The following is a 16,288-nucleotide window of genomic DNA, read 5'->3' on the forward strand; positions in this document are numbered from 1 at the left end:
TTCAGCCTACAATCAATTCCCATCAATTACTGGTAAATCTTTTGCAAGTTCAGATGAAAGAAGATGAATCTGTAAGGGAGTTCATTGATAGATTTAACTAGATTGTTGGTAAAATTCCTCTAGCCAACCAACCAAGTGAAAGTAATCAAGTATGCTTCTTTATCGCTGCTATGGATGTTGAAGTCAAGATTTGGTTGCTACGCCTTGGAATGCAAAATTTGGTAAATGTTCAAAAAGAAGCAATCAGATTAGATGATGCCTTAATTCTTAGTGGCATGAAATCTATGAAGACTCTGCCAACAAAAGAATACCTTTATGTTCAGCAAAAGTATGTTGATGAGGAAGCCAAACCTACCCCCAAGGTTGCTCATTTTCAGAATTTGACGGTTTTTAATGATGGAGACTTTAAAGAACCCTTGTTGGCTAAAGATGGTGCTTCAAAGATATCAGGATTTTGCTGCATGCATATTGAAAATGACGAAGAGGAGCAAAGCAATGTTAAAAAGCTTGGGAATTCAAGTAACATGGTTTTACCACATCCTCTCTTCAGCCAAGAAACTAGATCTCTTAAATCCACAGGTGTAGAATGTTATCTAGTTTCAAATAGTCTTGATGGTAAAGATTTTCATAATGGTATTTAGAAGTTTAATCTCATAGAAAGAATGAATATGAATGATTCTTTATATTCTAAAAATTGTAATTAGAAAGTTGAAGAGTCTGTCATATGTGATGTTGAAGCTATATCATATTCCTCTTTTGAAACTTGTGTTGATAGTAAGGTGTCATATGCTGATGAGGATGAAATTGCCTGGAGTGACCCTAATCCACTTTTCATGCCAATGGGGTTTGAAGAGAATATAGCTATCAAAGAAAATCCTCTTTTCCAGTTTCAAGATTCTCACTTAAATAATGAAAACCTATCCTATTTTTCTTTATTGACAAATGCTGAAATTATCATGGAATGAGGACAAGTGGAGGTCAGTCTCCAACCGGCTGAAAACTCTATTCAAAAACTATGTGGAGATCTTATCTATGAAGAAGAGGAAATCATAGACACGTTTCTATCATCACTCAAGCTAGACAATTCCTCTAATGGTGAGCTAAATATTTGTTGAAATCAAATAAAAGACCAGGCATTTATTGACAACTTTTCCCTTCATCCATCTATGCACAATGTTGCTGATTTGGATCGTAAGAAAAATGCTGAGATATGTGTTGACAGCCAATTCCTTGAAAGTGGTGAAGAAGATATACATCTGAAGGCTGATCCTATGCTGAAGTAGACATCACTATGGCTACAAATTGATCATGATAATGTACATGAATTGAATTTGCATGACAATGTTCATGAGGACTGCACATCATCTTTTGGTGAGGCTTTTTCATTTTATGTTTTTCAGTCCGAGGTAGAATCAACTCCTACCAATGTAAAGGATCAATGCTTCAGTGGAGATGAATACTATGATGAGTCTTGGCTATTCAAAAAAGAGTGTTGGATCAGCATGTACATGCACGCTGCCATTCTGAAGTTTTGCATCAAAAGAGCCATCATTGAGCAATGGTTGGGAGCTGTTTCACTGAGGTATGCTTTACTAATTCGAAAAGGCTCCTATTTCTCTAAACCAATAAATGGATTTGCATAGCTTCATCCTCCTTCTGAACTCTCTTGGTAGGTTCTTTCCTACCTTTGTAAATGTTGTAAATAAGTTTTTGTTGTGTGTAGTGGTAGTTAGAATAATGCACAAGCTTTAAGCTTGCGAGTAGTTTAGGTGTGTGTTGTTGGTTTTCTTTGCTAATTTTTCCCTGCTCCCCTCTGCCCTCTCAACAAGTAGCTCCCGATCTTCTCTTCTAGTTGACTCTATTTGCCCAAGATTAAAGCATTTTTCTTTTCCCAGAGATTGCCAGAGTTCTCTGCTTTTGCATCAAAATCAGTCCCGCAGTTAGAGCCCCTGTTAGTAACTAATATGGTCATGGTTTTAAAACTTGTAATTCATGTTTTCAAACCACTTTGAACCTTAGTTCAAAGTAGTTTGAAGTGGTTCAATTGTTTGGTTGACCCATCCTGGCTCAAAATTGTTAACTTCAAAGATTGAGAGCAGAGGTATAAGGATCATTTAATCCAGGTTCAAAGGACTTCACAAGAAGTTTCATAGTTTTAAAACTCTTAGTTTCAGATGTTAAACCTCTTTGAACCACTTCGAACCGAGGTTCAAAATAGTTCAAAGTGGTTCGACAGTTCAAATGCTTTTGGAAATGCAGATTGGTTAATTTGAAAAGGTTCAGAATTCAATCCCTATTCATGATTCAGTTTCAGATGTTGAACCTCTTTGAACCACTTCGAATTGAAGTTCAAAGTAGTTCAAAGTAGTTCAGAATGGTTTAATGGATCAAATAACCCATCCTACAGGTTCAATATAAATGAAGTTCAGATTCTGGGTTTGAAATAAAGATTCATTAATTTAGAAAAGTTTAAAAGTGGGCCCACAAACCCAAGGCATATATGCAGGTAGAGAGAAATGTTCAAAATAGCATTCAATGATCAACAGCTGGGAAGTGTAATTCAGCAAGTCGGATTTTCTGACAGTCATATAGACCATCAAACAACAACCTGTAACTTTTTACTGAGACATTATTTTGAAACTCTCCTTGGTGAGGATGTGGAAACCTAGGATTGTGACAACATATCAAAAATTCAGCAAGATCCAATGGTGCGATAATTAGTTATGCCCCCCGAAAACAGGCCTATTTTTACTACCAGAATTACGTCAAATCCGCCCAGCATCTTGAATAGTCTGTTTAAAATTAGATCTTTCACATGACAGGTGGCATATGCAAACTCTCTCAAACAATGTTGGTATATGACAGGTTTCAATTAAGAGGAATGGACAATGTTTAAACATCGTAAACTTTGATATCAACCTTTAACATCTATCATAGGAAAGGTGGTATTCGAAAATAATAACACATGGAGATTATTATTATTATTTGAGCACAATGAAACATAAGCTACAAGGCACTTACCTTTTATGAAATTTATTTTCTTTTTCAAACTGGAAAAGTGACACCTGTTCTTGCATGTATTATAATGCTTCCCAAGAATCAGTTATAAAAACTAGAATAGTCTCCGACAGCAGGGAGGAGATAAAAAAAGGCAACAACAAGAAAAAGGGGTTCCAATTTTTCTGAGTTTTGTTGCGAGACTTTGAGCAGCCGTAGGATTGGGAGAACTGTGAATACAATTAAAGAGGGTTCCAATTCTTTTTCCTCTTCTTCTAGATTGGAGACTGTGTGTTTCAGGCAGGAGGAGAGGAAGTTTTTGACATGATGGTTTCATCTTCTTGAGGGGCCAAACGAGTGTAAAGCACGAGCATAGTTCTTTTCTTTTCAGAACTGTGTGTCTGAGATTGGGTAAAAGTATTTGATGCTTGATGTAATATGATGGGAAGAATTTCTATTTTCATTGAATATTAGTTGGATTGCAACTTGTGAAAGAAGCTTTGTGGTCTACACAGTTAGAGAAGGGAGGCTGGAGGTGAAATGCATTTAACTTTGGCTATAATGTGATTTTCCTTCTGTAGACACCTAAAAATCCTTTAAAAAATAAAGTATTTTTATTTTTTGAAAAAAGTCCTAATGACATCATCATTTATTAATTAATTAATTATTTAATTAATTTATTTATTTTTATTCCATTAAATCCCTTTATCTTAATTAAAAATATTTAATTAAGGAATCCCTCCCAAAAATGTTTAAATCTTATTTAAACATTATTTCCTTATTTATTAATTATTTAATTAATAAATTGACCAAAAATCCTAAATAAATAAAAAATTTATTTTTTGCCCAAAACTTGGCCAATTTCCTTATGACCAATAACCTCTTCCAAAATCTTCTAATCCTTCTTTAATTTCGATTAAAGGCTAATCCCATCATTTCCTACCCCTAATCCCAACTCAAAATATTTAATTAAGATTAAATATTAATCCTAAAAATCTAATTTATCCTCATCCTAAGAAGTTCTAGACTCTTCTAGAAATTCTTCATCCTCATCCTAGAAAATTCTAGACTATTCTAGAAAGTCTTTATCCTCATCCAAAGTCTAGACTCTTCTAGAAGATGTCTTTAAACCTAATCCTAATCCCCTCCTATCCTTGTCACATTCTCTAAACATGGGTTAAAACTTACTAACCCAAGCCAAAGTTAACAAATATCTCCTCCTTCACCCACCCTCATTAAATGCCATCCACTTGCCTATCCCTAAGCTAATCCTAAACCATCCTAATCCATCCTCTAATCATTTGCACAAGCCTAAACAAGCTTAAAACCTTCCTAGTCAAGTCCAAGTCGAAATTTCTCTCATCACCCTCAAAATATCTCAACCATAAAACTTTATGAAGTCCACTAGGTCATAAATGACTCTTACAAGCCCTTTTATTGCTCTTACAAGTCATTATGAGGGTCTTTATGAAGATTTTATCCCTTGAGCTTCCTTTGTTGACTCATCCTTCCCTTTTCCTCCATCCTCTCACCATGTGACATGTGTCACTCCCTGATTGGTTGTAAGGAAGCACAATCCATATGCTCTCCTCTCATGCAATCTAAGCCTTCTATAAGCTTTTTCACATCCTTGCATTCTAGCCCTTGATCCCTCAAGCCCTTTACCTATTTAAGGAATCCTCTCCCAAGTCATTTTAACACAATCCATGAAGTAAAGTCATAATGCCATTTTGAGAAGCTATTTTACATCAAAACCATACACTCACACCCAAATTTCAACTCCATTTGAAGCCCTTTTTGAAGCATAAGCTTGAGCATACATCCTATCTTTTTAGACAAAGCTACTCAACAAGAGAGCTTCTCATTGAGAGAGCCCATTAATGGCTCATATTTTCAATTGAGAGCTCATCTTAGTCTATCTTGAAGTTTATGAATTTTTTTTAGTTTGTAGAAGCTTTATTTAAATTTGGTTTCTATTAGCATACTAACATTGCTCATATACACCTTCCACTAAATTCATACTTTGAGGCATTTTCAGTTTTCTCTGAACATTACAGTTCAATGTCATTGTTCTTTTGTCATGTTAAAGGCTCTGATTTCAATCCTTTCAGGAATATGAAATAGTCAGTTTTATTCGTATTACATGATGCAACATTCAGCAAATGGACTTTGTGTCATTTTCTTCTTTAGTTTCTTTTTGTGCTTTAGTATATATTTTCACATCTATGTTGTACTTACGAGTGGATGTGTGATATCCTTTTATGCTTTCTGGTAAAAGCATTTACATTTGATTCATTGAATACCTTGTATGGGGAGTTGTACCTGACAAAAATTTAGAGGAAGGTTATTAAACCATGATAACCTATCCAACTGTTAGTGTTAGCTTGTTCTGTCATTTGGGCATCCAAGGTCATATTTGCATGTTTCTTTAAAGTGGGACAATCTGTTCACCAACAGATTTTTGGTGACTCTGCTGGGGAAGAATCAAAGATTTGAGTGCCTAAAAATTTCTTCCTTAGTTTTGTGATTATCTCTGCATGCAAGAGATTGGTGACTCTACATTTTTAACCCGGTGAATCTTTGATTGTGGAATTCCAGCCTGCATTATGGCAGCAGTTGCAGCTCAACCATGGCGAGCTCAAATTGGACCCTTTGCTTTGGCTCAATATTCAGCCTTACCAAAAAGGTCGTGGGAATTTCTTCCCAAGTTTCATGGAGATAGAATGCAAGACTCGGTTGATCATATTAAAGTGGTTATTGTTGCATGCAGGATTCTTGGTGTGCAGGAAGAAGACGTATTTGTCAGATTGTTTGTCGAAAGCCTCATGGGAAAAGCCGCAGAGTGGTTTCAGCATTTGCAAGATGGATGCATTACAACTTGTGATGATCTTGAGCAAAGATTCCTCGAAATATTTCAGACTACAATCAATTCCCATCAATTACTAGTAAATCTTTTGCAAGTTCAGATGAAAGAAGATGAATCTGTAAGGGAGTTCATTGGTAGATTTAACCAGATTGTTGGTAAAATTCCTCTAGCCAACCAACCAAGTGAAAGTAATCAAGTATGCTTCTTTATTGCTGCTATGGATGTTGAAGTCAAGATTTGGTTGCAACGCCTTGAAATTCAAAATTTTGTAAATGTTCAAAAAGAAGCAATCAGATTAGATGATGCCTTAATTCTTAGTGGCATGAAATCTATGAATACTCCCCCAACAGAAGAATACCTTTATGTTCAGCAATAGTACATTGATGAGGAAGCCAAACCTACCCCCAAGGTTGCTCATTTTTAGAATTTGACAGTTTTTAATGATGGAGACTTTAAAGAACCCTTGTCGGCTAAAGATGGTGCTTCAAAGATATCAGGATTTTGCTGCATGCATATTGAAAATGACGAAGAGGAGAAAAGAAATGCTAAAAAGCTTGGGAATTCAGGTAACATGGTTTTACCACATCCTCTCTTCAGCCAAGAAACTAGATCTCTTAAATCCATAGGTGCAGAATGTTATCTAGTTTCAAATAGTCTTGATGGTAAAGATTTTCATAACAGTATTCAGAAGTTTAGTCTCATAGAAATAATGAATATGGATGATTCTTTATATTCTAAAAATTGTAATCAGCAAGTTGAAGAGTTTGTCATATGTGATGCTGAAGCTATATCATATTCCTCTTTTGAAACTTGTGCTGATAGTAAGGTGTCATATGCTGATGAGGATAAAATTGCCTATAGTGACCCTAATCCACTTTTCATGCCAATGGGGTTTGAAGAGAATATAGCTATCAAAGAAAATCCTCTTTTCTAATTTCAAGATTCTCACTTAAATAATGAATACCTATCCTATTTTTCTTTATTGAAAAAGGCCGAAATTCTCATGGAAGGAGGACAAGTGGAGGTCAGTCTCCAACTAGCTGAAAACTCTATTGAAAAACCATGTGGAGATCTTATCTATGAAGAAGAGGAAATCATAGACACATTTCTATCATCACTCAAGCTGGACAATTCCTCTAATGGTGAGCTAAATATTTGTTGAAATCAAATAAAAGACCAGGCATTTATTGACAACTTTTCCCTTCATCCATCTATGCACAATGTTGCTGATTTGGATCATAAGAAAAATGCTGAGATATGTGATGACAGCCAATTCCTTGAAAGTGGTGAAGGAGATATACATCTGAAGGTTGATCCTATGCTGAAGGAGACATCCCTATGGCTGCAAATTGATCATGATCATGTACAAGAATTGAATTTGCATGGCAATGTTCATGAGGACTGCACATCATCTTTTGATGAGGCTTTTTCATTTCATGTTTTTCAGTCCAAGGTAGAATCAACTCCTACCGATGTAAAGGATCAATGCTTCAGTGGAGATGAATACTATGATGAGTCTTGGCTATTCGGAAAAGAGTGTTGGATCAGCATGTACATGCACCCTGCCATTCTGAAGTTTGGCATCAAAAGAGTCGTCATCAAGGAATGGTTGGGAGTTGTTTCATTGAAGTATGCTTTACTAATTCGGAAAGGCTCCTATTTATCTAAACCAGTCAATGGATTTGCATTGCTTCATCCTCTGTTGCAGGAGCATCCAGAGGTATAAGGGCAATCCTGTGTCACCCAAAAAAATGTACTTAGACTTAGTTTCTATTTTATGTCTTTGCATTTTTGGATACCCATTTGGCTCAAATAAAGGTTCCAACTCTCATAGTTCAACTATCAGTGCATTTAAAAATCTTGAAAAAATAGGAGCATGCAATTTGACCATCATTTTGGTGACCTAGAAGGTGTGACTTGGCCAGATGAATGTAAACGAGATTTAGAGCATTCTAGAAAAAGAATCAGGTCAAAAGGCCCCACGGTTTGAAAGTTATTGCAGTTTTTTGGGTTTTGGAGACCCCCTAAGAATGCTTCAAAGTTAGGTTTGGGGTATTAAATGACCTCAAAAAGGGTCAAAAAATGGGGGATGAGAAAAGCTGGTCCATAGGGCTATAGAGCACTTTGAGAGCTTTCCAAAAATGTAAACGGTTCGTCAATCGGAGTTATGGTTCAAAAGTTATGCCTCCCGGAAGTTCGGCTACCATTTCTAGTTTCTTCTAGAATTGCACCGACTTCTAACGCAGCTTTCGGAACCTTCTATTTTGTCGGTGGATGCCTACTAGCACTTTCTAGAATGTACTCCTAGTCCTTAACCCTCCGGGGTCTATTTAAGGAGATTTTTGGCATTGTAAAAGGCAGTTCAGATTGGAGCTTGAGAGGAGGTGCTAAAAGGAGAAATATTCTTCAGATTTATGCTATTGTAAGCCCGTAGGGCATGTTTCAAAGTTTATTTCCTCTGCACTATTTGTACTAGCATATTTTCTCTGTTAATATAATTCCCCCTTTCTATTGTGTGTATTCTGTTGTTGGGTTGTGTCACCATCAAGTGGTATCAGAGCAAGTTTTCCTGAGTGTGCAAACAGAGCGCCGACTGTGAGGCAGTTTGCACCAGGACTGTGTGGTTGTGGGTCCAAGCTAGAAGATGCCTCCACGAAGAGAGCGTGGCGGAAGGGCTAGAGCTGTTGATCCTGAGGAGGTTAGAGCCCTCCAGAGATAGGTACAAGCATTGCCAGAGGAGCTTCGTAGAGGAGCAAATATTGCCGCAGATGACAATAGTGAGGGTGACAATGAGGAGGAAGTAATGGAAGTTGATGGGGAAGTCCTGAATCCTGTAGAGGAAAGGCTTTTTAGGGCCATTTCTAGGTTTGGGAAAAGACCTACAATTGAAGTGGGTATATTTTCGGGAAATTTGAAACCAGATGAGTTGATCGATTGGATCAATGAACTGGATGAATTATTTGAGTATGAGGATATAAGGGACCCAGATAGGGTTAAGTTTGCAAAGGCCAAACTAAAAGGCCATGCCAAAATCTGGTGGCAAGAGATTCAATTGGAAAGACTTAGAAGAGGAAAGGAGAAGATCACAAGATGGGATCGCATGGTGGACAAATTGAAGAAGCAGTTCATTCCTGTGGACTACGAGCTTGATCTGTTTAAGAAGATGCATGGGTTAAAGCAAGCAGGAAGATCAGTCCAAGAATATACAGAGGAGTTTTACCGACTCCTGATTAGAGCGGAGCATGCAGAAGCAAATAAGGAGAAGTTTTGAATTGCTGAAGAAGAAGGTGACTGAACAGCCTGTGTTGGCACTCCCAAATTTTAGAAAAGTGTTCCAGGTGGATTGTGATGCTAGTGGCAGTGCTATTGGGGCTGTATTAAGCCAAGAAGGTAAGCCTATTGCATATTTTAGTGAAAAATTGAATGATGCAATGAAGAAGTATTCTGTTTATGATCAAGAGTTCTATGCAATAGTTCAGGCTTTAAAGAAATGGAGGCATTATTTATTGCCAAAGGAATTTGTTTTGTATACTGATCATCAGGCATTACAATAACTAAATAGCCAAGGTAAATTAAATCAGAGGCATATGAAGTGGGTAGAATTCTTGCAGAGTTATACATTTGTGTTGAAGCATAGAAGTGGAAAATCTAATAGGGTTGCAGATGCATTAAGTAGGAGACAGCTGTTGCTTACAACAATGCAGGTTGAAGTAGTTGGGTTTGATGAACTCAAGAATTTGTACCCTGAGGATCCTGATTTTGCTAAAGCATGGAAAGCTTGTAAAGAACCTGTTGCTATAGATAGAACCAAGTGGTTAGACTATTTGATTCAGGATGGCATGTTGTTCAAAGGTAGTCAATTGTGCATTCCAAGGAGCATAGTTTCTGACCGAGATACTAAATTTGTGGGGTATTTCTGGAGGACATTATGGAAGAAGTTGAGAACAGACTTGAAATTCAGTTCCACGCATCACCCACAGACTGATGGCCAAACAGAAGTGGTAAATAGAAGTCTGGGCAATTTGCTAAGATGTTTAGTTGGAGATAAGCCCAAGGGATGGGATTTGATTCTACCACAGGCAGAGTTTGCTTATAATAACTCTGTAAATAGGAGTACTGGAAAATCACCTTTTCAAATTGTATATGGGAATAGCCCAAGGACTGCACCAGAATTGAGGAAGATAGAACAAGGGGAGAGAACAAGTGCTGAAGCTGAGGAATTTGCTGAACACATCAAGCATCTACATGAGGAGGTTCAAGCACACATTATCAAGATGAATCAAGAGTATAAAGCTAGGGCTGATGCAAGGAGAAGACATAAGGAATTCCAAGTAGGGGATCTTGTCATGGTGCACTTACAAAAAGAAAGATTTCTAGTTGGTACTTACAACAAGCTGAAAATGAAGAAATTTGGCCCCTGCAAAATTTTGAAGAAACATAACTCAGGAAATGCATATGAGGTTGAGCTGCTAGATGGTATTCACATTTCTCCCATTTTCAACATTGCAGATTTGACAGAGTATCATGATGATGGTGCTGATGAGGAGCTAGTTTTAGAGCCATGTCCAATTCCTGCTTCTAAGAAGGAGGAGATAGAAGACATTCTAGATCATCGTGTGGGTAGGAGTACCAGAAACAGGCAGTATGAAGAGTATTTGGTCAAATGGAAAGGAGGACCGATCGAAGACTCAACTTGGATTTCAGCAGCTAAGGTTTCCCATTTGGGATTTCCTCTACCATCCATAAAGTGACAGGGTCACTTTTCAATCTACCCTGGGTGTCTGATGCAGGAGCATCCAGAGGTATAAGGGCAATCCTGTGTCACCCAAAAAAATGTACTTAGACTTAGTTTCTATTTTATGTCTTTGCATTTTTGGATACCCATTTGGCTCAAATAAAGGTTCCAACTCTCATAGTTCAACTATCAGTGCATTTAAAAATCCCGAAAAAATAGGAGCATGCAATTTGACCATCATTTTGGTGACCTAGAAGGTGTGACTTGGCCAGATGAATGTAATCGAGATTTAGAGCATTCCAGAAAAAGAATCAGGTCAAAAGGCCCCACGGTTTGAAAGTTATTGCAGTTTTTCGGGTTTTGGAGACCCCCTAAGAATGCTTCAAAGTCAGGTTTGGGGCATTAAATGACCTCGAAAAGGGTCAAAAAATGGGGGATAAGCAAAGCTGGTCCATAGGGCTAAAGAGCACTTTGAGAGCTTTCTGAAAATGTAAACGGTTCGTCAATCGGAGTTACGATTCAAAAGTTATGCCTCCCGGAAGTTCGGCTACCGTTTCTGGATTCTTCTAGAATTGCACCGACTTCTAACGCAGCTTCCGAAACCTTCTATTTTGTTGGTGGATGCCTACTAGCACTTTCTAGAATGTACTCCTAGTCCTTAACCCTCCAGGGTCTATTTAAGGAGATTTCTGGCATTGTAAAAGGCAGTTCGGATTGGAGCTTGAGAGGAGGTGCTAAAAGGAGAAATATTCTCTAGATTTATGCTATTGTAAGCCCGTAGGGCATGTTTCAAAGTTTATTTCCTCTGCACTATTTGTACTAGCATATTTGCTCCGTTAATATAATTCCCCCTTTCTATTGTGTGTATTCTGTTGTTGGGTTGTGTCACCATCAAGTGGTATCAGAGCAAGTTTTCCTGAGTGTGCAGACAGAGCGCCGATTGTGAGGTAGTTTGCACCAGGACTGTGTGGTTGTGGGTTCAAGCTAGAAGATGCCTCCATGAAGAGAGCGTGGTGGAAGGGCTAGAGCTGTTGATCCTAAAGAGGTTAGAGCCCTCCAGAGACAGGTACAAGCATTGCAAGAGGAGCTTCGTAGAGGAGCAAATATTGCTGCAGATGACAATAGTGAGGATGACAATGAGGAGGAAGTAATGGAAATTGATGGGGAAGTCCTGAATCCTGTAGAGGAAAGGCTTTTTAGGGCCATTTCTAGGTTTGGGAAAAGACCTACAATTGAAGTGGGTATATTTTTGGGAAATTTGAAACCAGATGAGTTGATCGATTGGATCAATGAACTGGATGAATACTTTGAGTATGAGGATATAAGGGACCCGGATAGGGTTAAGTTTGCAAAGGCCAAACTAAAAGGCCATGCCAAAATCTGGTGGCAAGAGATTCAACTGGAAAGACTTAGAAGAGGAAAGGAGAAGATCACAAGATGGGATCGCATGGTGGACAAATTGAAGAAGCAGTTCATTCCTGTGGACTACGAGCTTGATCTGTTTAAGAAGATGCATGGGTTAAAGCAAGCAAGAAGATCAGTCCAAGAATATACAGAGGAGTTTTACCGACTCCTGATTAGAGCGGGGCATGCAGAAGCAAATAAGGAGAAGTTTTGAATTGCTGAAGAAGAAGGTGACTGAATAGCCTGTGTTGGCACTCCTAGATTTTAGAAAAGTGTTTCAGGTGGATTGTGATGCTAGTGGCAATGCTATTGGGGCTATATTAAGCCAAGAAGGTAAGCCTATTGCATATTTTAGTGAAAAATTGAATGATGCAAAGAAGAAGTATTCTGTTTATGATCAAGAGTTCTATGCAATAGTTCAGGGCTTAAAGAAATGGAGGCATTATTTATTGCCAAAGAAATTTGTTTTGTATACTGATCATCAGGCATTACAATACCTAAATAGCCAAGGTAAATTAAATCAGAGGCATATGAAGTGGGTAGAATTCTTGCAGAGTTATACATTTGTGTTGAAGCATAGAAGTGGAAAATCTAACAGGGTTGCAGATGCATTAAGTAGGAGACAGCTATTGCTTACAACAATCCAGGTTGAAGTAGTTGGGTTTGATGAACTCAAGAATTTGTACCTTGAGGATCCTGATTTTGCTAAAGCATGGAAAGCTTGTAAAGAACCTGTTGCTGTAGATAGAACCAAGTGGTTAGACTATTTGATTCAGGATGGCATGTTGTTCAAAGGTAGTCAATTGTGCATTCCAAGGAGTATAGTTTCTGACCGAGATACTAAATTTGTGGGGTATTTTTGGAGGACATTATGGAAGAATTTGAGAACAGACTTGAAATTCAGTTCCACGCATCACCTACAGACTGATGGCCAAACAGAAGTGGTAAATAGAAGTTTGGGCAATTTGCTGAGATGTTTAGTTGGAGATAATCCCAAGGGATGGGATTTGATTCTACCACAGGCAGAGTTTGCTTATAATAACTCTGTAAATAGGAGTACTGGAAAATCACCTTTTCAAATTGTATATGGGAATAGCCCAAGGACTGCACCAGAATTGAGGAAGATAGAACAAGGGGAGAGAACAAGTGCTGAAGCTGAGGAATTCGCTGAACACATCAAGCATCTACATGAGGAGGTTCAAGCACACATTATCAAGATGAATCAAGAGTATAAAGCTAGGGCTGATGCAAGGAGAAGACATAAGGAATTCCAAGTAGGGGATCTTGTCATGGTGCACTTACGAAAAGAAAGATTTCCAGTTGGTACTTACAACAAGCTGAAAATGAAGAAATTTGGCCCCTGCAAAATTTTGAAGAAACATAACTCAGGAAATGCATATGAGGTTGAGCTGCTAGATGGTATTCACATTTCTCCCATTTTCAACATTGCAGATTTGACAGAGTATCATGATGATGGTGCTGATGAGGATCTGGTTTTAGAGCCATGTCCAATTCCTGCTTCTAAGAAGGAGGATATAGAAGACATTCTAGATCATCGTGTGGGTAGGAGTACCAGAAACAGGCAGTATGAAGAGTATTTGGTCAAATGGAAAGGAGGACCGATCGAAGACTCAACTTGGATTTCAGCAGCTGAGGTTTCCCATTTGGGATTTCCTCTACCAACCATAAAGTGACAGGGTCACTTTTCAATCTACCCTGGGTGTCTGATGCAGGAGCATCCAGAGGTATAAGGGCAATCCTGTGTTACCAAAAAAAATGTACTTAGACTTAGTTTCTATTTTATGTCTTTGCATTTTTGGATACCCATTTGGCTCAAATAAAGGTTCCAACTCTCATAGTTCAACTATCAGTGCATTTAAAAATCTCGAAAAAATAGGAGCATGCAATTTGACCATCATTTTGGTGACCTAGAAGGTGTGACTTGGCCAGATGAATGTAATCGAGATTTAGAGCATTCTAGAAAAAGAATCAGGTCAAAAGGCCCCACGGTTTGAAAGTTATTGCAGTTTTTTGGGTTTTGGAGACCCCCTAAGAATGCTTCAAAGTTAGGTTTGGGGCATTAAATGACCTCGAAAAGGGTCAAAAAATGGGAAATGAGCAAAGCTGGTCCATAGGGCTATAGAGCGCTTTGAGAGCTTTCCGAAAATGTAAACGGTTCGTCAATCGGAGTTACGGTTCAAAAGTTATGCCTTCTGGAAGTTCGGCTACCGTTTCTGGATTCTTCTAGAATTGCACCGACTTCTAACGCAGCTTCTGGAACCTTCTATTTTGTTGGTGGATGCCTACTAGCACTTTCTAGAATGTACTCCTAGTCCTTAACCCTTCGGGGTCTATTTAAGGAGATTTTTTGCATTGTAAAAGGCAGTTCGGATTGGAGCTTGAGAGGAGGTGCTAAAAGGAGAAATATTCTCCAGATTTATGCTATTGTAAGCCCGTAGGGCATGTTTCAAAGTTTATTTCCTCTGCACTATTTGTACTAGCATATTTCCTCAGTTAATATAATTCCCCCTTTCTATTGTGTGTATTCTGTTGTTGGGTTGTGTCACCATCAAGTGGTATCAGAGCAAGTTTTCCTGAGTGTGCAGACAGAGCGCCGACTGTGAGGTAGTTTGCACCAGGACTGTGTGGTTGTGGGTTCAAGCTAGAAGATGCCTCCACGAATAGAGCGTGGCGGAAGGGCTAGAGCTGTTGATCCTGAGGAGGTTAGAGCCCTCCAGAGACAGGTACAAGCATTGCAAGAGGAGCTTTGTAGAGGAGCAAATATTGCCGCAGATGACAATAGTGAGGATGACAATGAGGAGGAAGTAATGGAAGTTGACGGGGAAGTCCTGAATCCTGTAGAGGAAAGGCTTTTTAGGGCCATTTCTAGGTTTGGGAAAAGACCTACAATTGAAGTGGGTATATTTTCGGGAAATTTGAAACCAGATGAGTTGATCGATTGGATCAATGAACTGGACGAATACTTTGAGTATGAGGATATAAGGGACCCGGATAGGGTTAAGTTTGCAAAGGCCGAACTAAAAGGCCATGCCAAAATTTGGTGGCAAGAGATTCAACTGAAAAGACTTAGAAGAGGAAAGGAGAAGATCACAAGATGGGATCGCATGGTGGACAAATTGAAGAAGCAGTTCATTCCTGTGGACTACGAGCTTGATCTGTTTAAGAAGATGCATGGGTTAAAGCAAGCAGGAAGATCAGTCCAAGAATATACAGAGGAGTTTTACCGACTCCTGATTAGAGCAGGGCATGCAGAAGCAAATAAGGAGAAGTTTTGAATTGCTGAAGAAGAAGGTGACTGAACAGCCTGTGTTGGCACTCCCAGATTTTAGAAAAGTGTTCCAGGTGGATTGTGATGCTAGTGGCAGTGCTATTGGGGCTGTATTAAGCCAAGAAGTTAAGCCTATTGCATATTTTAGTGAAAAATTGAATGATGCAAAGAAGAAGTATTCTGTTTATGATCAAGAGTTCTATGCAATAGTTCAGGCCTTAAAGAAATGGAGGCATTATTTATTGTCAAAGGAATTTGTTTTGTATACTGATCATCAGGCATTACAATACCTAAATAGCCAAGGTAAATTAAATCAGAGGCATATGAAGTGGGTAGAATTCTTGCAGAGTTATACATTTGTGTTGAAGCATAGAAGTGGAAAATCTAACAGGGTTGCAGATGCATTAAGTAGGAGACAGTTGTTGCTTACAACAATGCAGGTTGAAGTAGTTGGGTTTGATGAACTCAAGAATTTGTACCCTGAGGATCCTGATTTTGCTAAAGCATGGAAAGCTTGTAAAGAACCTGTTGCTATAGATAGAACCAAGTGGTTAGACTATTTGATTCAGGATGGCATGTTGTTCAAAGGTAGTCAATTGTGCATTCTAAGGAGTATAGTTTCTGACCGAGATACTAAATTTGTGGGGTATTTCTGGAGGACATTATGGAAGAAGTTGAGAACAGACTTGAAATTCAGTTCCACGCATCACCCACAGACTGATGGCCAAACAGAAGTGGTAAATAGAAGTCTGGGCAATTTGCTAAGATGTTTAGTTGGAGATAAGCCCAAGGGATGGGATTTGATTCTACCACATGCAGAGTTTGCTTATAATAACTCTGTAAATAGGAGTACTGGAAAATCACCTTTTCAAATTGTATATGGGAATAGCCCAAGAACTGCACCAAAATTGAGGAAGATAGAACAAGGGGAGAGAACAAGTGCTGAAGCTGAGGAATTTGCTGAACACATCAAGCATCTACATGAGGAGGTTCAAGC

This window comes from Cupressus sempervirens, chromosome 4, assembly GCF_028749045.1.
Source record: "Cupressus sempervirens isolate cs-2001-9-10 chromosome 4, ASM2874904v1, whole genome shotgun sequence".
NCBI classification, from domain to species: domain Eukaryota; kingdom Viridiplantae; phylum Streptophyta; class Pinopsida; order Cupressales; family Cupressaceae; genus Cupressus; species Cupressus sempervirens.